General features: G+C 40.4%; 1 protein-coding gene and 1 pseudogene across 1 annotated transcript in view; one reads left to right on the top strand and one right to left on the bottom strand.

The window, feature by feature from the left end:
- The window catches only part of Npsr1 (neuropeptide S receptor 1), a 224,612-nt gene that overhangs the window by 184,307 nt on the left and 13,920 nt on the right, over positions 1-26,385 (bottom strand). The window lies entirely within an intron of this gene.
- On the top strand, positions 16,235-16,524 carry S100a11-ps5 (S100 calcium binding protein A11, pseudogene 5; annotated as a pseudogene).

Genomic DNA, 26,385 nt, shown 5'->3' with positions numbered 1-26,385 from the left:
TGCAATTCCCACCAACAATGGAGGAGTGTTCCTCTTTCTCCACATCCTCGCCAGCATCTGCTGTCACCTGAGTTTTTGATCTTAGCCAATCGCACTGGTGTGAGGTGAAATCTCAGGGTTGTTTTGATTTGCATTTCCCTTATGACTAAAGATGTTGAACATTTCTTTAGGTGTTTCTCAGCCATTCGGCATTCCTCAGCTGTGAATTCTTTGTTTAGCTCTGAACCCCATTTTTAATAGGGTTATTTGTTTCCCTGCGGTCTAACTTCTTGAGTTCTTTGTATATTTTGGATATAAGGCCTCTATCTGTTGTAGGATTGGTAAAGATCTTTTCCCAATCTGTTGGTTGCCGTTTTGTCCTAACCACAGTGTCCTTTGCCTTACAGAAGCTTTGCAGTTTTATGAGATCCCATTTGTCGATTCTTGATCTTAGAGCATAAGCCATTGGTGTTTTGTTCAGGAAATTTTTTCCAGTGCCCATGTGTTCCAGATGTTTCCCTAGTTTTTCTTCTATTAGTTTGAGTGTGTCTGGTTTGATGTGGAGGTCCTTGATCCACTTGGACTTAAGCTTTGTACAGGGTGATAAGCATGGATCGATCTGCATTCTTCTACATGTTGCCCTCCAGTTGAACCAGCACCATTTGCTGAAAATGCTATCTTTTTTCCATTGGATGGTTTTGGCTCCTTTGTCAAAAATCAAGTGACCATAGGTGTGTGGGTTCATTTCTGGGTCTTCAATTCTATTCCATTGGTCTATCTGTCTGTCTCTGTACCAATACCATGCAGTTTTTATCACTATTGCTCTGTAATACTGCTTGAGTTCAGGGATAGTGATTCCCCCTGAAGTCCTTTTATTGTTGAGGATAGCTTTAGCTATCCTGGGTTTTTTGTTATTCCAGATGAATTTGCAAATTGTTCTGTCTAACTCTTTGAAGAATTGGATTGGTATTTTGATGGGGATTGCATTGAATCTGTAGATTGCTTTTGGTAAAATGGCCATTTTTACTATATTAATCCTGCCAATCCATGAGCATGGGAGATCTTTCCATCTTCTGAGGTCTTCTTCAATTTCTTTCCTCAGTGTCTTGAAGTTCTTATTGTACAGATCTTTTACTTGCTTGGTTAAAGTCACACCGAGGTACTTTATATTATTTGGGTCTATTATGAAGGGTGTCGTTTCCCTAATTTCTTTCTCGGCTTGTTTCTCTTTTGTATAGAGGAAGGCAACTGATTTATTTGAGTTAATTTTATACCCAGCCACTTTGCTGAAGTTGTTTATCAGCTTTAGTAGTTCTCTGGCGGAACTTTTGGGATCACTTAAATATACTATCATGTCATCTGCAAATAGTGATATTTTGACCTCTTCTTTTCCGATCTGTATCCCTTTGATCTCCTTTTGTTGTCTGATTGCTCTGGCTAGAACTTCAAGAACTATATTGAATAAGTAGGGAGAGAGTGGGCAGCCTTGTCTAGTCCCTGATTTTAGTGGGATTGCTTCAAGTTTCTCTCCATTTAGTTTAATGTTAGCAACTGGTTTGCTGTATATGGCTTTTACTATGTTTAGGTATGGGCCTTGAATTCCTATTCTTTCCAGGACTTTTATCATGAAGGGGTGTTGAATTTTGTCAAATGCTTTCTCAGCATCTAATGAAATGATCATGTGGTTCTGTTCTTTCAGTTTGTTTATATAATGGATCACGTTGATGGTTTTCCGTATATTAAACCATCCCTGCATGCCTGGGATGAAGCCTACTTGTTCATGGTGGATGATTGTTTTGATGTGCTCTTGGATTCGGTTTGCCAGAATTTTGTTGAGTATTTTTGCGTTGATATTCATAAGGGAAATTGGTCTGAAGTTCTCTTTCTTTGTTGTGTCTTTGTGTGGTTTAGGTATAAGAGTAATTGTGTCTTCGTAGAAGGAATTCGGTAGGGCTCCATCTGTTTCAATTTTGTGGAATAGTTTGGATAATATTGGTATGAGGTCTTCTATGAAGGTTTGATAGAATTCTGCACTAAACCCGTCTGGACCTGGGCTCTTTTTGGTTGGGAGACCTTAAATGACTGCTTCTATTTCCTTAGGAGTTATGGGGTTGTTTAACTGGTTTATCTGTTCCTGATTTAACTTCGATACCTGGTATCTGTCTAGGAAATTGTCCATTTCCTGAAGATTTTCAAATTTTGTTGAATATAGGTTTTTATAGTAAGATCTGATGATTTTTTGAATTTCCTCTGAATCTGTAGTTATGTCTCCCTTTTCATTTCTGATTTTGTTAATTTGGACGCACTCTCTGTGTCCTGTCGTTAGTTTGGCTAAGGGTTTATCTATCTTGTTGATTTTCTCAAAGAACCAACTTTTGGTTCTGTTGATTCTTTTTTTTTTTTTTTTTTTTTTTTTTTTTTTTTTTGGTTTTTTTTTTTTATTTTTTTTTATTAACTTGAGTATTTCTTATATACATTTCAAGTGTTATTCCCTTTCCCGGTTTCCGGGCAAACATCCCCCTCCCCCCTCCCCTTCCTTATGGGTGTTCCCCTCCCAACCCTCCCACCATTGCCGCCCTCCCCCCATAGACTAGTTCACTGGGGGTTCAGTCTTAGCAGGACCCAGGGCTTCCCCTTCCATTGGTGCTCTTACTAGGATATTCATTGCTACCTATGGGGTCAGAGTCCAGGGTCAGTCCATGTATAGTCTTTAGGTAGTGGCTTAGTCCCTGGAAGCTCTGGTTGCTTGGCATTGTTGTACTTTTGGGGTCTCGAGCCCCTTCAAGCTCTTCCAGTTCTTTCTCTGATTCCTTCAATAGGGGACCTATTCTCAGTTCAGTGGTTTGCTGCTGGCATTCGCCTCTGTATTTGCTGTATTCTGGCTGTGTCTCTCAGGAGCGATCTACATCCGGCTCCTGTCGGTCTGCACTTCTTTGCTTCATCCATCTAGTCCAATTGGGTGGCTGTATATGTATGGGCCAAATGTGGGACAGGCTCTGAATGGGTGTTCCTTCAGTCTCTGTTTTAATCTTTGCCTCTCCCTTCCCTGCCAAGGGTATTCTTTTTCCTCATTTAAAGAAGGAGTGAAGCATTCACATTTTGATCATCCGTCTTGAGTTTCGTTTGTTCTAGGGATCTAGGGTAATTCAAGCATTTGGGCTAATAGCCACTTATCAATGAGTGCATACCATGTATGTCTTTCTGTGATTGGGTTAGTTCACTCAGGATGATATTTTCCAGTTCCAACCATTTGCCTACGAATTTCATAAACTCGTTGTTTTTGATAGCTGAGTAGTATTCCATTGTGTAGATGTACCACATTTTCTGTATCCATTCCTCTGTTGAAGGGCATCTGGGTTCTTTCCATTTTCTGGCTATTATAAATAAGGCTGCGATGAACATAGTGGAGCACGTGTCTCTTTTATATGTTGAGGCATCTTTTGGGTATATGCCCAAGAGAGGTATAGCTGGATCCTCAGGCAGTTCAATGTCCAATTTTCTGAGGAACCTCCAGACTGATTTCCAGAATGGTTTTACCAGTCTGCAATCCCACCAACAATGGAGGAGTGTTCCTCTTTCTCCACAACCTCGCCAGCATCTGCTGTCACCTGAGTTTTTGATCTTAGCCATTCTCACTGGTGTGAGGTGAAATCTCAGGGTTGTTTTGATTTGCATTTCCCTTATGACTAAAGATGTTGAACATTTCTTTAGGTGTTTCTCAGCCATTCGGCATTCCTCAGCTGTGAATTCTTTGTTTAGCTCTGAACCCCATTTTTTAATAGGGTTATTTGTTTCCCTGCGGTCTAACTTCTTGAGTTCTTTGTATATTTTGGATATAAGGCCTCTATCTGTTGTAGGGTTGGTAAAGATCTTTTCCCAATCTGTTGGTTGCCGTTTTGTCCTAACCACAGTGTCCTTTGCCTTACAGAAGCTTTGCAGTTTTATGAGATCCCATTTGTCAATTCTTGATCTTAGAGCATAAGCCATTGGTGTTTTGTTCAGGAAATTTTTTCCAGTGCCCATGTGTTCCAGATGCTTCCCTAGTTTTTCTTCTATTAGTTTGAGTGTGTCTGGTTTGATGTGGAGGTCCTTGATCCACTTGGACTTAAGCTTTGTACAGGGTGATAAGCATGGATCGATCTGCATTCTTCTACATGTTGCCCTCCAGTTGAACCAGCACCATTTGCTGAAAATGCTATCTTTTTTCCATTGGATGGTTTTGGCTCCTTTGTCAAAAATCAAGTGACCATAGGTGTGTGGGTTCATTTCTGGGTCTTCAATTCTATTCCATTGGTCTATCTGTCTGTCTCTGTACCAATACCATGCAGTTTTTATCACTATTGCTCTGTAATACTGCTTGAGTTCAGGGATAGTGATTCCCCCTGAAGTCCTTTTATTGTTGAGGATAGCTTTAGCTATCCTGGGTTTTTTGTTATTCCAGATGAATTTGCAAATTGTTCTGTCTAACTCTTTGAAGAATTGGATTGGTATTTTGATGGGGATTGCATTGAATCTGTAGATTGCTTTTGGTAAAATGGCCATTTTTACTATATTAATCCTGCCAATCCATGAGCATGGGAGATCTTTCCATCTTCTGAGGTCTTCTTCAATTTCTTTCTTCAGTGTCTTGAAGTTCTTATTGTACAGATCTTTTACTTGCTTGGTTAAAGTCACACCGAGGTACTTTATATTATTTGGGTCTATTATGAAGGGTGTCGTTTCCCTAATTTCTTTCTCGGCTTGTTTCTCTTTTGTATAGAGGAAGGCAACTGATTTATTTGAGTTAATTTTATACCCAGCCACTTTGCTGAAGTTGTTTATCAGCTTTAGTAGTTCTCTGGTGGAACTTTTGGGATCACTTAAATATACTATCATATCATCTGCAAATAGTGATATTTTGACCTCTTCTTTTCCGATCTGTATCCCTTTGATCTCCTTTTGTTGTCTGATTGCTCTGGCTAGAACTTCAAGAACTATATTGAATAAGTAGGGAGAGAGTGGGCAGCCTTGTCTAGTCCCTGATTTTAGTGGGATTGCTTCAAGTTTCTCTCCATTTAGTTTAATGTTAGCAACTGGTTTGCTGTATATGGCTTTTACTATGTTTAGGTATGGGCCTTGAATTCCTATTCTTTCCAGGACTTTTATCATGAAGGGGTGTTGAATTTTGTCAAATGCTTTCTCAGCATCTAATGAAATGATCATGTGGTTCTGTTCTTTCAGTTTGTTTATATAATGGATCACGTTGATGGTTTTCCGTATATTAAACCATCCCTGCATGCCTGGGATGAAGCCTACTTGATCATGGTGGATGATTGTTTTGATGTGCTCTTGAATTCGGTTTGCCAGAATTTTATTGAGTATTTTTGCGTCGATATTCATAAGGGAAATTGGTCTGAAGTTCTCTTTCTTTGTTGTGTCTTTGTGTGGTTTAGGTATAAGAGTAATTGTAGATTCGTAGAAGGAATTCGGTAGGGCTCCATCTGTTTCAATTTTGTGGAATAGTTTGGATAATATTGGTATGAGGTCTTCTATGAAGGTTTGATAGAATTCTGCACTAAACCCATCTGGACCTGGGCTCTTTTTGGTTGGGAGACCTTTAATGACTGCTTCTATTTCCTTAGGAGTTATGGGGTTGTTTAACTGGTTTATCTGTTCCTGATTTAACTTTGATACCTGGTATCTGTCTAGGAAATTGTCCATTTCCTGAAGATTTTCAAATTTTGTTGAATATAGGTTTTTATAGTAAGATCTGATGATTTTTTGAATTTCCTCTGAATCTGTAGTTATGTCTCCCTTTTCATTTCTGATTTTGTTAATTTGGACGCACTCTCTGTGTCCTCTCGTTAGTCTGGCTAAGGGTTTATCTATCTTGTTGATTTTCTCAAAGAACCAACTTTTGGTCCTGTTGATTCTTTCTATGGTCCTTTTTGTTTCTACTTGGTTGATTTCAGCTCTGAGTTTGATTATTTCCTGCCTTCTATTCCTCCTGGGTGTATTTGCTTCTTTTTGTTCTAGAGCTTTTAGGTGTGCTGTCAAGCTGCTGACATATGCTCTTTCCTGTTTCTTTCTGCAGGCACTCAGCGCTATGAGTTTTCCTCTTAGCACAGCTTTCATTGTGTCCCATAAGTTTGAGTATGTTGTATCTTCATTTTCATTAAATTCTAAAAAGTTTTTAATTTCTTTCTTTATTTCTTCCTTGACCAGGTTATCATTGAGTAGAGCATTGTTCAATTTCCACGTATATGTGGGCGTTCTTCCCTTATTGTTATTGAAGACCAGTTTTAGGCCGTGGTGGTCCGATAGCACGCATGGGATTATTTCTATCTTTCTGTACCTGTTGAGGCCCGTTTTTTGACCAATTATATGGTCAATTTTGGAGAAAGTACCATGAGGAGCTGAGAAGAAGGTATATCCTTTTGCTTTAGGATAGAATGTTCTATAAATATCCGTTAAGTCCATTTGGCTCATGACTTCTCTTAGTCTGTCTACATCTCTGTTTAATTTCTGTTTCCATGATCTGTCCATTGATGAGAGTGGGGTGTTGAAATCTCCCACTATTATTGTGTGAGGTGCAATGTGTGTTTTGAGCTTTAGTAAGGTTTCTTTTACGTATGTAGGTGCCCTTGTATTTGGGGCATAGATATTTAGGATTGAGAGTTCATCTTGGTGGATTTTTCCTTTGATGAATATGAAGTGTCCTTCCTTATCTTTTTTGATGAATTTTAGTTGGAAATTGATTTTATTTGATATTAGAATGGCTACTCCAGCTTGCTTCTTCTGACCATTTGCTTGGAAAGTTGTTTTCCAGCCTTTCACTCTGAGGTAGTGTCTGTCTTTGTCTCTGAGGTGTGTTTCCTGTAGGCAGCAGAATGCAGGGTCCTCGTTGCGTATCCAGTTTGTTAATCTATGTCTTTTTATTGGGGAGTTGAGGCCATTGATATTGAGAGATATTAAGGAATAGTGATTATTGTTTCCCGTTATATTCATATTTGGATGTGAGGTTATGTTTGTGTGCTTTCATTCTCTTTGTTTTGTTGCCAAGACGATTAGTTTCTTGCTTCTTCTAGGGTATAGCTTGCCTCCTTATGTTGGGCTTTACCATTTATTATCCTTTGTAGTGCTGGATTTGTAGAAAGATATTGTGTAAATTTGGTTTTGTCATGGAATATCTTGGTTTCTCCATCAATGTTAATTGAGAGTTTTGCTGGATACAGTAACCTGGGCTGGCATTTGTGTTCTCTTAGGGTCTGTATGACATCAGTCCAGGATCTTCTGGCCTTCATAGTTTCTGGCGAGAAGTCTGGTGTGATTCTGATAGGTCTCCCTTTATTTGTTACTTGACCTTTTTCCCTTACTGCTTTTAATATTCTTTCTTTATTTTGTGCGTTTGGTGTTTTGACAATTATGTGACGGGAGGTGTTTCTTTTCTGGTCCAATCTATTTGGAGTTCTGTAGGCTTCTTGTATGCCTATGGGTATCTCTTTTTTTAGTTTAGGGAAGTTTTCTTCTATGATTTTGTTGAAGATATTTACTGGTCCTTTGAGCTGGGCGTCTTCACTCTCTTCTATACCTATTATCCTTAGGTTTGATCTTCTCATTGAGTCCTGGATTTCCTGTATGTTTTGGACCAGTAGCTTTTTCCGCTTTACATTATCTTTGACAGTTGAGTCAATGATTTCTATGGAATCTTCTGCTCCTGAGATTCTCTCTTCCATCTCTTGTATTCTGTTGGTGAAGCTTGTATCTACAGCTCCTTGTCTCTTCTTTTGGTTTTCTATATCCAGGGTTGTTTCCATGTGTTCTTTCTTGATTGCTTCTATTTCCATTTTTAATTCCTTCAACTGATTGATTGTGTTTTCCTGGAATTCTTTCAGGGATTTTTGCGATTCCTCTCTGTAGGCTTCTACTTGTTTATTAATGTTTTCCTGTGTTTCCCTAAGTGTGTTCATGTCTTTCTTGAAGTCCTCCAGCATCATGATCAAATATGATTTTGAAACTAGATCTTGCTTTTCTGGTGTGTTTGGATATTCCATGTTTGTTTTGGTGGGAGAATTGGGCTCCGATGATGGCATGTAGTCTTGGTTTCTGTTGCTTGGGTTCCTGCGCTTGCCTCTCGCCATCAGATTATCTCTAGTGTTACTTTGTTCTGCTATTTCTGACAGTGGCTAGACTGTCCTATAAGCCTGTGTGTCAGGAGTGCTGTAGACCTGTTTTCCTCTCTTTCAGTCAGTTATGGGGACAGAGTGTTCTGCTTTCGGGCGTGTAGTTTTTCCTCTCTACAGGTCTTCAGCTGTTCCTGTGGGCCTGTGTCTTGAGTTCACCAAGCAGCTTTCTTGCAGCAGACAAGTTGGTCTTACCTGTGGTCCCGAGGCTCAAGTTTGCTCGCGGGGTGCTGCCCAGGGGCTCTCTGCAGCGGCAGCAACCAGGAATACCTGTGCCGCCCCTTCCGGGAGCTTCAGTGCACCAGGGTTCCAGATGGTCTTTGGCTTTTTCCTCTGGCGTCCGAGATGTGTGTGCAGGGAGCAGTCTCTTCTGGTTTCCCAGGCTTGTCTGCCTCTCTGAAGGTTTAGCTCTCCCTCCCACGGGATTTGGGTGCAGAGAACTGTTTATCCAGTCTGTTTCTTTCAGGTTCCGGCGGTGTCTCAGGCAGGTGTCCTGCCGCTCCTGGGCCCTCCCCCACGGGAGCCCAGAGGCCTTATACAGTTTCCTCTTGGGCCAGGGATGTGGGCAGGGGTGAGCAGTGTTGGTGGTCTCTTCCGCTATGCAGCCTCAGGAGTGCCCACCTGACCAGGCAGTTGGGTCTCTCTCTCACCGGGTCTGGGAGCAGAGAGCTGCTGTGGGCTGGGATCTGCGGGTGTGGGACTTCCGGTAAACACAGAACGTGCCCGGTTCTAGAGGAATTCTGCTTCCGTGTGTCCCAAGCTCACCAGGCAGCTTTCTTGCAGCAGAAAATTTGGTCTTACCTGTGGTCCCGAGGCTCAGGTTCGCTCATGGGGTGAGCATGTCCTCCTAAAGAATGTCCTCATAAAGACAGGAGCTCTCTTTCATCGATACTTTCCAGTTCTGTGAGTGACAAACATTTATATTTTATGATCTTCCTGTCCACATACCTCCTTCCTCCCCAGACTGGTATTTCAGACATGGCTTTTTATGTGGTTGCTGGAGATTTAAACCCAGCGCCTCATGCTTGTGAAGCAAACACTTTACCATCCAAACCATCTCTGCAGTCCCACCATGTATTTTCTTTGTGCTTCATGTTTCTGCCTGTTTTAAATTGCTGTAGCAAATGCCCGGTGCTAAATAGCATATAAAGTAGTTCACTTACCCCAAGCATTGGTGATTCAAGAGCACAATACTTAATTTGTATCTGTTTGACTCAGGAGAGGGCTCCTGGCTACATTACAAATTGGCAGATAGCATCATGGTGGGAGAGAGAGCATATGGTAAGAAAAGAAGCAACCATGATTCATGAGCCAGGATGCAGGCGTCAATTCACTCTAATTCCTTCCAGTCATCACTAGAATTAAGCTATTGTAGCTACAGTGTCGGCCATAATGTTCTACTTCATTAAGATTCAGCCACCACAACTTCACTACTCTGGAGACCAAATTTACATATTAAACTTTGGGGGATACATTCAAGACATATCTAAATTGTAGCACCTTGCCTTTTTGGTTTATAATGAAGGGTCAACCCTGTTGAATGGTGGTATGGTTTTAATGTAATATAGTATTACTCTATGACTACATTTCAATTTATACTTAGCTTTTGTGCGTATGTTGGGAGTACTCACTTATGTACATCTCTCTATGTGTGTGTGCACATTTGTGTATTTGTGTGTGTGTGTGAACATGTGTGCATGTGTGTGTATGATGTGTGCATTCACTTGTGTGGACACTCAAAACTGATGCTGGGTACATTCTTTGATGACTCTCCATTTTCCTTTTAAAACGAATCACTCTTACACTGAACCTGGAGCTCTTCAGTCTGTCCTCTGTCTCCACCTCTTAATTGGTAGGATTGCAGGCAACTACCAAATTTGTCCTGGTTTTTACATGATTCTTGAGGCTTACAAGCAGGTACTTTACCCACTGGGCCATCTCCCCAGCCCTCTGGTTCATTTATTCCATGAAATCAATAGACACAAAGCTTGCAGTGGAAAGTGCTGTTCTGTTTGCCTCTTGCAGGTATGTGATTATGTTATGGAGACGTGTGGTATGAGGGACCATATAGTCCATTGACTAGATGATACCCAAGTACAACTCCAGTCTTCTGAAATGTTTTATCACTTGCTGTATTTGAAATTTTCTTTTGGAAATGGTATATTTTATTCACTTTCCCCCAACTGATAAATGGTGCTTTATATGACAGCAATCTACTCTCTATATTTCTTTTTTCCTTTATCTATTTCTTGAAGCTACCCAACTTGGAAAGTGTTTACTTTGCATCCCCTCACAAGTCCCCAAGTTATGCTGAAATGATTTGTGAGTTTTACTCTTCCTGTGTTCAATAAATTTTAACACACCTTCCTAACGATCATTTCTGGCACATGTATTAAAATGTCATAAACCAAGGATTATTTAGCTATTACGCATGTCTTTTAAGATCATCCTTCTGTTTTGCTTAATTTCTGGCTGCAGTGTTCTTAGCTTCACTTAGGAAGTTTGTGGCAGGCTATGAACCCTTTGTGGCAGCAGGAATTCTCTTGCACAGCAGCTGCTTCTGGGGGATGACACTGTGTTCTGTTTATAACCATTAATCATGCATTACAAACATGGACTGCAGAGCAGTCTTCCTTCTGGGGTTTTCTTGTCCTTGCAGCAACTCATTTTTTTTTAACTTAGATGTTTGGTTTCTTCAATATTTTTGAGATTTAGACAAACTTATTTGGGTTAGGTCTTCTTTCACTGTGAATCTTTTTGACATTTTTTTTATATTAAAAGGATCAACTTTTCAAATTCAGGTAAATTGAATTCTATCATGGTTTTCCTGGGCATGTATCCTCTGACCTCTGCCATGGCTAGGATATTATGTGGACCTTCTAGGTTTCGGCGTCTCTCCTCTGCCTGTATCCACACTATTTAGCTTTCTGTCCTTTACTGTAAATTTTATGAGATTTTATTGACTGTTCATCTATCTTACTTATCAAGTTACCTTTTCAGTCTAGATTTTTGAAGTAATGGCATTTTCATGTTAAAACAATATTTTTCTGAACTCATCCATGCCCTCTTTTTAATGCAACGTCCATTCAAGTCTACTGAGAGTATGGGTGAGTTTCTAAGACTCCCATCTCTTTCAGGAAATAAGTTTTGTAGAGAGAAGCATTTTGATTCCTCAAGCAATTTCCTTTCATGAGATTTATTTGATTCTCTTCATAACCGTCTTTTTTCTCAGTCTGTATAGTGTTCGGGTGGAGTGATTTCTTTCTACACTTGCCTGGACGCTCTTTGATCTCTGTTAATCCCTTTCAACCTCATGTGAAGGAGGAAGAGGAAGGTAGATTGCTTGTGATGTTTTCTCCTATCCGTGATGAGTGAACTGAGAACAGTTCCTGGAAGGAGATAAAGATAGGATGAGGAATCAGGTCTGTCTTCACCACACACTCCATTTCCACCAGAGCAATCTATGGCTCTGCGGAAGCATTAGTTAGTCAGGTCTCCATGTCCTGTTACCTGGAAGAGGGTGTTAGTCACAGTGTCCCACAGTAACATTTGCAGCATTCCTAACAGAAATCTACCCCTGGGAAACTGCCCAGCCTCCAGTGTGGAGCCCTGGTGACTCCTCAGGAATGCTAATTTCAAGTCAGTCTTGTACACAGAATTATCTACATAGACGTCAGGAGTTTTTTAATTTCTTCATCAGGTGAGGAGCTAACTTCCTCCCCCCACCATCCTCCTCCTCCTCCTCCCCTTCCTCATCTTTCTCCTCCTCTTCCTCCTCCTCCTCCTCCTCCTCTTCCTCCTTCTCCTCTTCCTCCTCTCTTCTCCTGTGTTCTTGTTTATATGGAGTGAATTTGGGATCTTGACGGTGCCAGTGAACTTTCTAGTGCTCAGCACATCGACAGCCCCCATTTTTCCTTTTAGTTCGATACAGGGAATCAGTGAGTTTCCTCAGATGAACTTAACTCATTGTGGAACACAGATGGGTCTTGAAATTGCCAGCAGCCTTTTTAATTTCCACGTAGCTGAGATCAGAAGCCTATGCCTTCCACTTCGGCTCATTATTTTCTATTGTTGGTATAGAATATCTTTTAATTATATTTATAGTCTAGTGGTCTTTCACAGGCAAGTTAAACAGTCAGAGGACTCAGGTTCTCCACACTGAAACTCAACGTTGTCCTTTCAGTTTAATTTGAAGGCACAAAGAGCCCTGAAAGCAAATCCAGGTTTCTTCTCCTTGGGGTTTGATGGGCAGATTCTGGGCAAATAATCCACTCAGGTCCTCCCCATCTCAGGAACCTTCCAGATGGAGAAAGTCATTTTATTGATTTCTGGGGTCTTCCTAAAAGTTTACTTTATTAATTTATTTTTGAGTTTATGCAACATCTATTAATTGTCCACTGTGTATTGGACATAATCAAATATTTATGTTACAAGGGATAATAAAACAAACATCAGGTGTGTTCAATTAAGTTTAATCTTGTCTCATTAAATATAACTTTGAACACACTGGACTACTGGCTAATTTTTCACACATGCACACAGGCACAGGAGCGCGCACACACACACACACACACACACCAAGGTAATCTGAGGATTGGAGAGTTACGTTTCAGGATCTGAGGAAAGGGAGATGCAGGAGTAGCAGTTCCCACAGAGCTGAGTGGTGTAATGGAGCCTGATTGAGTTCAGAGGCTTTGGTTCGTGTCCAGGTGAGATACATTATAGGGGAGAAGCTCTTTGACTTTGGATTTCTTATTGCCAGAATAGTTAGAAAAATAAAATCCACCTCGGACTAACAATGATGAAGGTGGAGGGATCTAGATTAGCTTCGTATGCAGTGTCATAGGAAGGATTACGTCCTTTCTTCAGCTTCTGGATAGTTCTGAGGGTGGCAGACCTTTGCACACAGTGTTCAAATTTTCCATGTTCACCCTGTTATCTGTACCAATCTGATGTCCTGTCATCTATGTTTATTAGCATTTATTAGGGCCTGCGACCCTATGTCTACCTCATCCTGGTGGTGGTCAGTACTATGCTTGACCTTCACAGAATATAGTTGAGGACTAAATGCCCCCTAGTGGTCACATGAAGCAAAATTCCAGTCAGGGGCCTTGATCGGGTTGAAACCATACTAGACTTTGTAATTTTTCTTTTTAAATTTATTTTACATGTATTATTATTATTATTATTATTATTATTATTATTACCTATTTTTGCATCTGTACGCCTTTTTGTGAGAGCATGTGCACACTCGTGCTTGCTATGGTGTGTATGTTGAGATAAACAGACAACTGTGGAAGTCAGTTCTCTTTTTCTACCATGTGAGTTCCTGGATGGAACATGGTTCTTTTTCCTACTGAGGCCCATCTATGGCCTGAATTTAGAATTTTCCATGCCTAAATGCAGAGTGCTCTCAGTTCTGTGCTTGATGACTTCTAACTGATCGGCTTTGAAACGGAGGCTAACTGGCTGACGTGATAATGTCAGCTGCCTTGGTGGGAGCCTCAGAGTACTGCGGCTCAGCTCTGAAGAGATGAATCACAGGAGTCCATGATGAATGTCCTGTCAGCCAGAGCTGACACAGGACTGATAGCCTGTGTGTGTGTGTGTGTGTGTGTGTGTGTGTGTGTGTGACAGTGAGTCTAGATCCCCTTGTATGGCTGTGATGGCTAGTTGGATGTAAATTTAACACAAGCTGTTGTAATTTTGGAAAAGGGGGCCTCAGTTGAGGAAACTCCTCTGCTGATTTCTTGATTGATGCTCGATATGTACTCTGCCACTTATGGTATCATTGGGTCCTGGTGAACCTAGGCCAGCTGAGCAAAGCAAGGAAAGCAAGCCAGCAAGCAGCACTCCACCATGACTTACCCATCAGTTCTTGTCTCCAGTTCCTGCCCTTCTTGAGTTCCTGCCCTGCTTTCCTCACTGACAGATGAGTGAAGTAAATAAGCCCTTTCACCCCCAATTTGCTTTTTGGCCATGGTCTTTTATCACAACAATAAAAACCCAAAGACAATGGCCCACAGAAAATGTTAACAAACATGTTAGATGGATAAATGGATGACAAATGAAGAGAGGTTCGTTTGTGATGGGAAGTATCTCGGGAGGTGGAAACCATTTATTCTCCTTGACTCAGGATGTGTCAGACTTGTCTGGGGTGGAAGTCGTGACTTAGCTAGATGGAGTTGGCACTGTCTTTCCCATAGAAGTCCCGCCATGTGGAAAACAAACCTTGAAGTATATTTACCAGTTGTAAAGTGGGTGGCTTCTCTGGCTCATCACGTGGCTACCATAGTGCACATGTAGCAATATGTGTTCACTGTTGATCACAGAGCAGGCTCAGGGCATACGGGGGAAGCCTTCCATGTTGACTACACTCCCATCAGAACTTGGCTGCTGTAATATCCCTGCGCTCAATCTTGCCAGTAAGCAAATGTGGAAGAAACAAGTGAGTCTCTTGGCTTGCAAACCCTGTAGCCTGGATCCTGATGTGGCTTCACACACAGAATAGCTCATGCTGTACCTGCCCACTGGAGGGATTTCTTTTACACCTTGGACAGAGACAGTAACATTGCCTCACACTGTGCTTTATGCCTTCAAGTTGAGGACAATCTTCATCTTCATTCTGATCGAAACATTGCTCAAAGCTTGGCTTGGAAGCTGGGTTGGAGTAAGCGAAGGTCAATGCTAGTTACACAGTTTTGACACTGGAGCCATGTGTGGCTGCCGCATGACAGGAATCACAAATCACAAATCACAAGTGACAGAAATATTCAGCCACATCATCTGCCCTGCGTGAGGTTAGAGAACTGTCAGCACCCTCAAATTTTCATGGTATGTTTTGTGGATGCTGTTACTTATGTGATGTTGAAAACTGATATTTCAAACACAGGAAGGAGTAAATATCCGATACTTTTCAAGTCAGGAAATGAAATGGCAGAAAACGGTTCAATGATAAATTCATAAAGCCTTGGTTCTCAGTGGGCAGCAAAAACTTTCCTTCTGCTGAGAACTGTGTGGCTTTTCACCCAAATAATGAGTCCTAATTGAAGCTCTGTTGATTTTTTTAGGTTAGCTGGGAACACCAAAAGCAAAAATATGAATTCTTAATTTTATTGAGAATATAAGTTATCCACATATCTAAATGGACATTTCAGTGAGACAGGCAGAGGCAGATTGCAAAGCTTTGATTCCTGAAGATGCTTAATCAGACATGGGGAGTTCGCCTTTCTACTAAGCCCTGGAGATGTCTGGACAGTTACTGGACAGTTAGCAATGTCTCACTCAATTCTTTGCTCTATCTTCCCTTATCCCGTATTACTTTACAAGCTCTGCCGAGTGGTCAATAGCCTGCTGGCTGACATGGGGACCCAGAGGTAGGACTGCCCTTGTTCAGTGGGCTACCTTCATTCTTCCCTAAAGCCATCTTCTGAGTATGGATTTTTTGATATTTATTTATTTATTTATTCATTTATTTATTTATTTATATTTATTTATATTTATATTTAAGATGACTGACATCTCCCCAGCTGTGATACTTTTGCAATTACAATCAGAATACTGAAATCCCAATTGCTTGCCTGTGTTCACCATCTCCAGCTGTCTTACCTAGAGTGAGCTAGGATTTCTACCTTGTATTATCTAGCTCATTTTCATATGCGTACACTGTGAGGGGGAAAATTTAAAATAGTATACAGGTATGAATAAGTGGGTACTTAATTCACATTTTCTTCTTTTGGAGGCTTTTCATAACTCTTTAGACATGTAGAACAGAGATAGAGACAGCATCTCTGAAATATCTGATCTGTCTGGAGATGGGCAAAGCAAGATGGTGGAAGACTTTCTGCCCAAAGAATGGACATCTGGCTGGGATACAGTTTGAGGCTAAAACTTGTCCTGTATAGTATAGCAGAGCTGTGGCTCAGCCTATCCAGAGTAGTTGTGGACTAAGAGTCATTCTATGAACTTTTGAGGAGTGAACCAGGGGAGGGATTTACCTGGAGAAGAGTCTGCGCCAATACACAATTGTACAGAAAGTCCCGATCACCATCAGCTGCAGTCGCAGCCAGGCCTCACTCCTTAACTTGGCATACATGCCTACAGAGACTGGGAGCCGCATTAAGATTGCTGTTTTCCAAAAGTACAGTGGGGAGGATGGGAACAGCTGTCAACTCTCCAAAACCAAGTTCCTTTTCTTCATGGACACTGAGTTAGCTGCTTTCATGAAGAACCAGAAGGACCCCGGCATCCTTGACCACACGATGAAGAAGCTGGACCTCAACAGTGATGGCAGCTAGATTTCCAAGGGTTACTCAACCTTATTGACAGCTTAGCTATAGTGTGCTGTGAATCCTTCCTCTGGCTTTCCCAGAAACGTATCTAACCCTCTCCATTCCCTTCCAGCCACCAGGTTATCACCTCCTCTACCCCGCCACCCCATTCATCCCAGCACCGAGTCCTCTACACTGACCTAAACACGTGCAGCCCACGCCTGCTAAGGAAAATAAAACAATGTCATTTTTTTTAAATGTAAAAAAAAAAAGGATACCTGTCTTAGAAATGGTTTGCAGGGTTATATGGGAATCTAAACCACAGAGTTCATAGTCAAATGGTGAGGGCAAAGATTATTTTAAAAAATGGCTATCAGAGAAATGTTTATGAATGAGCTGTTGTAGTATCCCAAATGAGGAACTTGAGGTGACACGGTTATGGTTGGTGAGAACTTTCATTCTAAAAATACAGACTCATAAGATGAGCTGAGTCTGAGACATGGAAAATAGTCAAGCAAAGAATGACAGGAGGGAAGATAGGCTGATCAAAGGGTGCTTTTTGAGGAGAGATCTTGGCTGTCCACACATGTGTATGATGGGCACCAAGCAGACAAGATTGATAATGAGGAACCAGAGCTGAACTGTGAAAAGAAACTCTTAAAATAGAACATGGTCTGTCCTGGGTATTGTCCTAACCTAGAATTCTTGGAGAAAAGACTGCCCATCAAGATCTTCTTCAGTGGCAACACCATCTTAACAGGTGGCAGAATCAGATGTGTGTTTCTTCCCAGCAACTCCAGATAACCATGTAAAATGTGTTTCTTAGTTTAGTGTCTAGGACATGTTCGACGACTGCATGCATATTTCTAGTCTGTGCAGGGAGGATTAGTCAACTGGTTTGGAGTGTTTAATCAGCAGTGCTGGAAGCCTTAGACTAAGCATAATTGGATGTGTTAGTTTCCCATCCCCTATTGCTTTCAGTCAGTAAGGACTTGGAGCGTGGAGCTATGTTAACAGTATTATGAGATTTAGTGGCCTGGTTGCCAGGAAACTCTACATTGAACTAGCAACAGAAATACCAATGTTCCTCATGCACCTCAACAGTGGCTCTTGTGACTCTTTCTTGGCACAGAAGAGGATGTCCTTATTAACCACAAATGAGGTAGATTGGAAGCTTTGAAACAATTAAATTCTGAGGTTCCATTTGAATTCCCACAACGCATCAAGCCACAGCTGTTAGAAATCATCTGAAACCCTATTGTGCTTTGAGTCTATGGAGTAATTAATATTTGCTGAATAAACAAACCAAGTGTCTGCTATGTACGAAGAACTAGGATTAACATTTAAATTGCTATTTAATCTCTAGACTCTTGAGATAATAAAAACTAACATTTGGATAAATCAGATCCAAATCTCTACAATCAAGTAGAAGTCAAGCTATTCTGTCCTTCACAGCCCACATGGAATTGATTTCAGTATTTTTCCTAGTACAATCTACCTGTGCTTAACTCGCCTTAATAAAATGGTGTAATCATAGCTTATAGCCCTTGCCCATCCCCCTGTGTACTTTACCTCATCCCTAAACTACTTATAATACTCAGTGCAATGCAAATTCTGTGTAAATGATTGTTATACTGTACTTCTTGGAGAGTAATGACAAGAAAACAGGTCTGTATGTGTTCAGACCAGACCTTTTGTTACTAATTTTCAGTGTTTGGATGTGGGTGCAGAATCCGCAGATATGGAGGGCCAACTGTAATTACTGTAAAATAAAGTTAAAAGATAGTATTCCTCCTGATGATATATGCAATTGATAAAACTAGAGTAGTAGGGATGTGTTGTTTCCCTTCCCCAACCCCAGAAGGTGGTGTCTGAGGGATTCTCAAGGATAGACAATCTCACCTCAGACTCTGATATTTTCAGTTTATTCGGGAGGCTGGAAATCAAACAGCTAAAACCAACAAAGCATAAAACATGGTTTGCTGACATGTGGAAGGCAGAGGCAGATGCAAAGGCCAGAATATAAGGCTAAAAGCCCTGAAAAAGTAGAAGAGAGTAGGAGGCAAGAACATACAGGAGAATGTAGGGATAGCATCCAAAATCACAAAGACTGGAAGCTCCATTTTCACAGAAGGATTCAGGGACAGCATCCAAAATCACAAAGTCCAAAAGCACCATTCTTCATGCAGCTAAGTTCTATGACAGTTGATCAAATTGTGATGGGCTAATGAGTTAGTGTGCACCCAATTCTCACAACTGGTCCTAGTTTCCATCTGACCTCTCGTTTTCCTGCCTCCACTCCTAGGTCCCTCATGAACAATGTGAGTCTGGAAAGGTGACAGATACACCTCATTCAACATCAAGTCAGTCACTGCATCTACATCCTGAGATCTATGGATTCAGCTGTGTGTGGCTCTACCTGCCACTCTCATCTAAGTCTGGGATTTCAGAGGATCTCTGGTTACTGCAGTAGAAGCCAGTGCTCTAGACCAAGTTATTCCTCTAGCCTGTCAACTGTTGTAATCAACTTAAATACAAGCTGTTGGATACTCCTGGGAGGAATTTCTGTCTCTGTCTGTCTCCGTCTGTCTGTCTCTCTGTGTGTCTCTGTCATTTTGTCTCCCTTTCTTTCTTATCATGCACACATTTAATAGTAAAGCCATCATTAGCAATATAATTTAGAAAACTTGGCGAGACATATGTGCTGTGATACAGTGTAGTGTTATAGACTCTAAGAAGCTGGTGAGAAAGTATCTATTCATCGGAATCTTGGTGGCAGGCATTCTTAGTGTCTGCTGCACAGAATGGAAGAAGTAAGTTACTGTGAGGCAGGGCAGAAGAGCATCAGAATACCCAGGATAAGGAGATGGGAAGAAGGGATAAAATTACAAAGAAACAACTGTAAGGCCTTTGCTTTTTCTAAGGTCTGAAGCCAAGAGTTTTAAAGTATACAGTTCAAATTCAAGATCATGATTTGCACAGGGTACATTGAAGGAATGGCGTGATGGATGGGGATGTCATGGACTCCACTCTCAACATGTGAGGCAAGAAGACTATTCTAAATGTGTGGGGCCCTTCTGGTGGCAATCCACATCCAAGGACATGCACAGAAGAAACCTTGCATTTTGCCTGCTTGCCCCTGCTCTCACTGGCAAATTAATTTATCCCATTGTGGACGCTAATATTAAATCCAAGTCAACAATTCTCTAGAAATTCCCCCAGGCTTCCAGCACCAGATTGGACACCTGGGACATCCAGCCATTTGAATGAAGTAACTACTATATCCTTGGCCTCTCCAGTGTGAAGCAGCCATTTTTGGACTATTGGACTACTCATACCGAAGCCAATTTAATAAATGATGTAGACTGATATAGAAATAGATATAGATATAGAAATAGATATAGAAATATATAGAGAGATAGATATAGATATAGAAATAGATATAGAAATAGATATAGAAATATAGATATAGATATAGATATAGATATAGATATAGATATAGATATAGATATAGATATAGATATAGATATAGATAGATATAGATATAGAAAAATGGGGATATATGTGTCATCCTCTCAGTCCCTATCCCTTTGGAGAACTGTGACTAATGCTACCCCTATTTGACAGACGTTGTTATCACAAAGGCATCTGTATTTAGAAGACATTTAGAATCTTTCTGAAGGTAAGAGGATCGCTGTTAATTAAATGTTAATGTTCTTTGCTCTTGTTAACTTGGCTTCATGGTTATGACTGAAATTTTATTATTCAAGCTAGTAATACTTTTTTCCTATATTCTAGCCTTGCATTTGATATATTTACTCATATTTTTCATTTTCTCCCAAACAACTTTGTTTTTTAAAAACCTTCACCATGTTATATTTGTCAAATAACTATCATATATACTATGAATCATAAAACTCAATATGTATTTTTAAATGTATATTTTCTTAGTTTTTATTTTCTTTTTAAAGTTTTATAAGCCGGGGTAGTCTTTGTTATACTCAATATTTATTCTATTGATTTTGTAAAAATTCAATTCCATAAATGTACCTTTTCTTAGAAAATCCTTTAATTAGAGACATCATGTACCTGCCCAACTCCCCCTAACTTTACTGACAAAAATAATCATTCCTTTCTCTATTTTGGCAATTTTGTATTATTAAATTCACATATGCCTCAAGATTTCCTTTTCAGGATAAAACGTTTTTCATTATTGATCTCAGGCCTGTTGTACTGACTTTGTGCTGCTAAGTGATGTTTCCTGGTAACTTCTGAGGGAGTTGCTGTCCCCCTTTGCTATTCCTGCTCAGTCTCTGAGCTTTTCCTCTGAGTTCTTTCCTACTCTTCAGATTATCCCTGTGCTATAGGCTCCTCTGTTGTGTGTGGTTCAACCTTATGATACACTGAGCAGGTGGAGAAGTTTTGAAGGAGCCCGAGGGTGGGGGATGGCCTGGAACAATGTCATGTCTATTGCATTTGATAACATTTGGATTACCTTGTTACTAAAAGGCAATTTTTCTCTTCATTCCCTCGTCCTTTAGTCTTCTAAATTTCTTCCCCTCCTTTTCCCTCTCTTCTCCTGATCTAGGAGTCTATGTTGGGTTGATCATCCATTACTAGCTCCCTGAGAGACTTCAGTCATCAGAGATCTCTTATTACTGTGTTACAGTGTGTGGCTGACATAGAAAATAGACATTAAAACATGGTGGTTTGGGCTTGCATGTTAACACAGCCTAACTTAGCTTAAATATGATTAATGAAGAAACGAATCAAATGGTCAATAGACAGGACAACTTGCTTTGCAGAATTAGCAATCTAGAAACTATTTTTAAGTTGTATTATTGTGCTAATAGTTTCTGTTTTTGAATATCCTTTGCATATTTACTCAATTTAAGCAAAAAACTCACCAAAATATACTGGATGTGTTAGAAAGTAAATCAAATTTATTCTTGGCCAAAAAGCATCTTTTTTTGTATCGATTCTTTGTTTTGCTCAAGGCTAGAGTCTATAGGAGCAGATGATCACAGGAAAACTACATTTGAGCACACACAATGTTCTGTTCAATTATTTATTAACTTGTGGAATGGGTGAGCAAACACTGGTTCAATATCTGTATATGAATGGAATTCCCAAGTTATTGAGCAAGACTCTGGAGCTACAGAATCAATTTATTCAGTTTTTATGCATGTAATCAGTTGATTAAGGAAAAGGTTTTAATGTCACGAATGGAGATTAAAGTAAAGGCTAAGAATTAACCAAACATGCAAAGTGTAAACAGAATGTCATGAGTTGGGTGGTGAGGCCACTAGGGGACACTGGCAAAGAGCTGCTTGAGAGAGAGGAAGGATGAACCTCCTTGGCTTCCTCGGATTCTGTCAAGGTTATACTCAATTCTTACTCCTGCTCTACCAACCATTCCTTTCTAAAGGAGACGGTTCTTCTACAACAGAATTGAAGAGGGGAGGGGTTCCATGTAGTTTCTCTGTTTCCACAGTGGGCAAAATAGTGCTGTTGAAGGGGTGGAAAGTTAGAAACGTTACAGAACCTGAGAAGCGGAGAACTTGGATGGCTATATGGAGAATTTGGGAGGGTGGAGAGCCTGAAAATCTTCAAGTACTGAGATGCACAGGTGCGAAAGGTGGAGAAAATGATAAGCCAGGTATCCAGATGTAAGGATCGGAGAAACTGCTCATCCTCGTGACTCATCCAAGATAGCCTCCTCTTTCTTTTCCCTATAACACACCTAGTCCTTCCCCGAGTGCAGGGCATTATTTCAGGGTTGGAAAACTTGGCTAAAACGCCCTGTAAGGTACTCAGGAGTGCGCAGCATGAGACTGGCTGTCCTCAGAAACAGGAAAGCTGAATTTTTTTTTTTTTTGGTAGATTTCAGCTTGAGATTTTGGGAGGCTTTAAAAAATCTTGGAGAGCTATAATAGAAAAGTGAAGCACTGTTATGCTTGCTGTCCTCCATAAAATTATTTAAGTAAATTTTTTAAATACCTGAAATGAGGATCATCTAAAAATTTAAAGTCTTTTCCTCGCTCTGGGGGATGAGTCTTTTTCTTCTTCCTCAGATACATACAAATTATGCTGAACCTTTTGTAATCTAGGTAACAGGATTAAGGAGCTGGACAGAGCCAGCTTCTTCTGTACTACCCAATTGTGAAAAACCCCAAATGACTCTTTGGCTCTCTGCTTCATTTGCAATCCAACATCTCCATTTCACTTGGCTTTTATGGCAATGAAGTTTTTAGCTTAAAAGTAAATAATGCCCATTTATATTAAAACACACAAAAATGATTTTGCTTTCCCTCATACAGCTAAAAACCTGAAGGCAGGAAGCTGCTGCCCTTGATCTCTGGGGTTCTTTAGTTTTCCTCTTTTGGTTTCAGAATGGCTGGTTCAGCTGCACACATTGTATTTGAGCTCAAGGTAGAAAGATTAAGGGAAAGCAAAAGGCCAGTTCCCTTTCTATTTTTTTCAGGTTAAAAAAAGAAAACCTTGAGAGAGGCAGACAAGCCTGGGAAACCAGAAGAGACTGCTCCCTGCACACACATCTCGGACGCCAGAGGAAAAAGCCAAAGACCATCTGGAACCCTGGTGCACTGAAGCTCCCGGAAGGGGCGGCACAGGTCTTCCTGGTTGCTGCCGCTGCAGAGAGCCCCTGGGCAGCACCCCACGAGCGAACCTGAGCCTCGGGACCACAGGTAAGACCAAATTTTCTGCTGCAAGAAAGCTGCCTGGTGAACTCAAGACACAGGCCCACAGGAACAGCTGAAGACCTGTAGAGAGGAAAAACTACACGCCCGAAAGCAGAACACTCTGTCCCCATAACTGGCTGAAAGAGAGGAAAACAGGTCTACAGCACTCCTGACACACAGGCTTATAGGACAGTCTAGCCACTGTCAGAAATAGCAGAACAAAGTAACACTAGAGATAATCTGATGGCGAGAGGCAAGCGCAGGAACCCAAGCAACAGAAACCAAGACTACATGCCATCATCGGAGCCCAATTCTCCCACCAAAACAAACATGGAATATTCAAACACACCAGAAAAGCAAGATCTAGTTTCAAAATCATATTTGATCATGATGCTGGAGGACTTCAAGAAAGACATGAACACACTTAGGGAAACACAGGAAAACATTAATAAACAAGTAGAAGCCTACAGAGAGGAATCGCAAAAATCCCTGAAAGAATTCCAGGAAAACACAATCAAACAGTTGAAGGAATTAAAAATGGAAATAGAAGCAATCAAGAAAGAACACATGGAAACAACCCTGGATATAGAAAACCAAAAGAAGAGACAAGGAGCTGTAGATACAAGCTTCACCAACAGAATACAAGAGATGGAAGAGAGAATCTCAGGAGCAGAAGATTCCATAGAAATCATTGACTCAACTGTCAAAGATAATGTAAAGCGGAAAAAGCTACTGGTCCAAAACATACAGGAAATCCAGGACTCAATGAGAAGATCAAACCTAAGGATAATAGGTATAGAAGAGAGTGAAGACTCCCAGCTCAAAGGACCAGTAAATATCTTCAACAAAATCATAGAAGAAAACTTCCCTAACCTAAAAAAAGAGATACCCATAGACATACAAGAAGCCTACAGAACTCCAAATAGATTGGACCAGAAAAGAAACACCTCCCGTCACATAATTGTCAAAACACCAAACACACAAAATAAAGAAAGAATATTAAAAGCAGTAAGGGAAAAAGGTCAAGTAACATATAAAGGGAGACCTATCAGAATCACACCAGACTTCTCGCCAGAAACTATGAAGGCCAGAAGATCCTGGACTGATGTCATACAGACCCTAAGGGAACACAAATGCCAGCCCAGGTTACTGTATCCAGCAAAACTCTCAATTAACATTGATGGAGAAACCAAGATATTCCATGACAAGACCAAATTTACACAATATCTTTCTACAAATCCAGCACTACAAAGGATAATAAATGGTAAAGCCCAACATAAGGAGGCAAGCTATACCCTAGAAGAAGCAAGAAACTAATCGTCTTGGCAACAAAACAAAGAGAATGAAAGCACACAAACATAAGCTCACATCCAAATATGAATATAACGGGAAGCAATAATCACTATTCCTTAATATCTCTCAATATCAATGGCCTCAACTCCCCAATAAAAAGACATAGATTAACAAACTGGATACGCAACGAGGACCCTGCATTCTGCTGCCTACAGGAAACACACCTCAGAGACAAAGACAGACACTACCTCAGAGTGAAAGGCTGGAAAACAACTTTCCAAGCAAATGGTCAGAAGAAGCAAGCTGGAGTAGCCATTCTAATATCAAATAAAATCAATTTCCAACTAAAAGTCATCAAAAAAGATAAGGAAGGACACTTCGTATTCATCAAAGGAAAAATCAACCAAGATGAACTCTCAATCCTAAATATCTATGCCCCAAATACAAGGGCACCTACATACGTAAAAGAAACCTTACTAAAGCTCAAAACACACATTGCACCTCACACAATAATAGTGGGAGATTCCAACACCCCACTCTCATCAATGGACAGATCATGGAAACAGAAATTAAACAGTGATGTAGACAGACTAAGAGAAGTCATGAGCCAAATGGACTTAACGGATATTTATAGAACATTCTATCCTAAAGCAAAAGGATATACCTTCTTCTCAGCTCCTCATGGTACTTTCTCCAAAATTGACCATATAATTGGTCAAAAAACGGGCCTCAACAGGTACAGAAAGATGGAAATAATCCCATGCGTGCTATCGGACCACCACGGCCTAAAACTGGTCTTCAATAACAATAAGGGAAGAATGCCCACATATACGTGGAAATTGAACAATGCTCTACTCAATGATAACCTGGTCAAGGAAGAAATAAAGAAAGAAATTAAAAACTTTTTAGAATTTAATGAAAATGAAGATACAACATACGCAAACTTATGGGACACAATGAAAGCTGTGCTAAGAGGAAAACTCATAGCGCTGAGTGCCTGCAGAAAGAAACAGGAAAGAGCATATATCAGCAGCTTGACAGCACACCTAAAAGCTCTAGAACAAAAAGAAGCAAATACACCCAGGAGGAGTAGAAGGCAGGAAATAATCAAACTCAGAGCTGAAATCAACCAAGTAGAAACAAAAAGGACCATAGAAAGAATCAACAGAACCAAAAGTTGGTTCTTTGAGAAAATCAACAAGATAGATAAACCCTTAGCCAGACTAACGAGAGGACACAGAGAGTGCGTCCAAATTAACAAAATCAGAAATGAAAAGGGAGACATAACTACAGATTCAGAGGAAATTCAAAAAATCATCAGATCTTACTATAAAAACCTATATTCAACAAAATTTGAAAATCTTCAGGAAATGGACAATTTCCTAGACAGATACCAGGTATCGAAGTTAAATCAGGAACAGATAAACCAGTTAAACAACCCCATAACTCCTAAGGAAATAGAAGCAGTCATTAAAGGTCTCCCAACCAAAAAGAGCCCAGGTACAGACGGGTTTAGTGCAGAATTCTATCAAACCTTCATAGAAGACCTCATACCAATATTATCCAAACTATTCCACAAAATTGAAACAGATGGAGCCCTACCGAATTCCTTCTACGAAGCCACAATTACTCTTATACCTAAACCACACAAAGACACAACAAAGAAAGAGAACTTCAGACCAATTTCCCTTATGAATATCGACGCAAAAATACTCAATAAAATTCTGGCAAACCGAATTCAAGAGCACATCAAAACAATCATCCACCATGATCAAGTAGGCTTCATCCCAGGCATGCAGGGATGGTTTAATATATGGAAAACCATCAACGTGATCCATTATATAAACAAACTGAAAGAACAGAACCACATGATCATTTCATTAGATGCTGAGAAAGCATTTGACAAAATTCAACACCCCTTCATGATAAAAGTCCTGGAAAGAATAGGAATTCAAGGCCCATACCTAAACATAGTAAAAT

Source organism: Rattus norvegicus, chromosome 8 (assembly GCF_021556685.1).
Source record: "Rattus norvegicus strain SHRSP/BbbUtx chromosome 8, alternate assembly SHRSP_T2T, whole genome shotgun sequence".
NCBI lineage: Eukaryota > Metazoa > Chordata > Mammalia > Rodentia > Muridae > Rattus > Rattus norvegicus.
This window is presented reverse-complemented; position numbering and strand designations above follow the sequence as displayed.